Source organism: Octopus bimaculoides, chromosome 23 (genome assembly GCF_046866305.1).
Source record: "Octopus bimaculoides isolate indiv1 chromosome 23, ASM4686630v1, whole genome shotgun sequence".
Lineage (NCBI taxonomy): Eukaryota > Metazoa > Mollusca > Cephalopoda > Octopoda > Octopodidae > Octopus > Octopus bimaculoides.
This window is the reverse complement of record NC_142950.1, coordinates 1,589,109-1,591,608: the sequence shown is the minus strand read 5'-3', so window position 1 is coordinate 1,591,608 and position 2,500 is coordinate 1,589,109.

Here is a 2,500-nt window from a genome sequence, read left to right as displayed (position 1 = left end):
TATATATATATATATATATATATATATATATATATATAGCCAATATCTACACTGGATAATATGTCGGCATTATAAAATCAAAACTGCTGACAAATGGTGCAAGCACCGAACTGAGGCTATGAAGGGAGAAAATGTAGCGAATCTTTGGGTCTTTTCAATACCAACAGACCAGACTATAAAGCTAATAAACCAGATATTGTTGTGAAAGAACAAAACAAAGTCTGTTTTTTGATTGACATGTGCATACCCTGTGACCATAATATCTCAGCAAAAGAATTTGAGGGTGATCCCTGTCTTACCATCCATGAAGAAAGTGCAATTGAACCTTCTTCACTGGTACGTCACACGTATTGCGAAGAGCGTTGTCACTGTGAATTTTCTTTCTTTTCCCCCCATTATTTTCTTGAGTCTTTTTTTCTTTTCCCCCTTCTTTCCTCTTCCTTTTTTTTTCTTTCTATCACTCGACTTTGTAAATGAACAATCTGGTGTGTTTATCTTAATGGCCGACCGATGTATTGAGAGAAATTCTTTTCCCTAGACACTCGGCAAGAAATTGAAACAAAATTCAAAGATGATACTACTACTACTACTACTACTGCTGCTGCTGTTACTACTACTACAACTACTACTACTACTACTAATAATAATAATAATAATAATAATAACAACAAGAATATGATGATGATGATGACGACAACGACGATGATGATGATGAAGAAGAAGCAATTGAAAACTTTATAGACATTTCTAATTCATTAATCAATTACTAATTTCGTCTTCATTACTTTCTAAACTATTTATAATTGTTTTATTTCGAAACTCTTCATATAAATGCGATTTTCTCTAAATCTTATATACTTTGTTTCGTCTCAATTATGTTTTATTTTTTAATTGTTAATGCTATTTAATGTTTACTAATGGCTGTGTCTAATTAAATATTAAATTTAAATTGAGATTAACTGGAGAACATGAAAGCGCATAAATATACATAGAGGAAGCTATCCTTCAAAACACCATTTCGCTTTCTTCGATTTCCAAGGCTTTCTGACTCCTCTTTTACTCACACTCGCTGTCTCCCTCTCATGTTCTTTCTATCTATCTATCTATCTATCTATCTATCTATCTATCTATCTATATACGATAAGCATTTCACCCGGCGTGCTAACGATTATGCTAGCTCGCCGCCTTAGTATTAATAATGATTTTAATAATAATAAAATTAGTAATAACGATGAGGAGGAGGAGGAGGAGGAGGAGGATTGTTTCTAGCAAGGCCTGACATTTGTGGGAAGGAAATGATCTCTGAAGTAGTCCCCAGTACTTGAACAATAAACTTGTATCCGGGATGGGGGAGGTGAGGTACGATACACAACGGTGAGATTTGAATTCAGAATGTAAAGATTCGGAATTAATACTGCAAAAATATGAAAGTGAAGCTGAAAAAGAAATTGAGAAGAAACTAATGCTAGTAGATATGATGGTGAAGATGACGCCGATGATAATGATGCTGACGACAACGATGACGTCAAGAATGACCATGATGATGATTTAGAGAGCAAGGAAGATGGAGAGGCGGGCTACTGAGGAAGATGGGATAGAAGATGAAAGAAAGGAAGAAAGGAAGAAAGGACCGACGTGGAAGAATAATAAAACGGAAATGAACAACGTTCTGTTTACATAATCAAATATTTTTCCTATAAATTTATTTCGGCATTTTTGTAAGGGAGTGTTGTGTGTTGTGTGTTGGGTGTCTGAGTTTGGTGCTCGTGTGATACTGTTGTTTGTGTCGGCGTGGTTCTTGTTGATGTTGGTGTCTTTGTGGGTCTGTTTAATGTTTGTTTTCCTTCATCTTCTGTGATCTCTTATTGAAATGTAGGACAGAGGGCGATGGAGAAACGTGGCGAAGATAATTGATGTGTCACAAAGAATGGGAAGAAGAAGAGAAAATTACAAGATTTCGATAGTAGTAGTGGTAGTAGCAGCAGCAGCAGCAGCGGTAGTAGTAGAGGAAATGGTGGTTGTTGTTGTTGTTGTTGTTGTTGTTGTTGGTTATTATTGTTGTTGCTGTTATTGCGGTGGTTGCTGTTTTTGTGACGGTTGTAGTAAAAGCCGACAACAGCAACAACTCAGACGTATCTCAATGTTGATGATGATGATGATGATGATGATTACGATGATGACGATGACGATGTGAACGACGAGGACCACTGTCTCCAGAGCGACGATGGAGACGAAGAAAATAACGACGACGACGATGACAATGATTGATAGTGATGACAACGTAGATGATGTTCATGATGACGATGGTGCCAGCGATGACAACGACGTAGGCACCGGCTTTGAATGATGAAAATATAGAATAAGACAAATTAACTAAAAGCATCAAAGTGATGGTTGTCGCTAAAGGCTGGAATGTTTAAAGAATGACAGAAAATCTTATTGGTTTGATGTTTAATAACGTTTGATCTGTTTGAGAGAATCTGTTTGCTGGATGCCATAG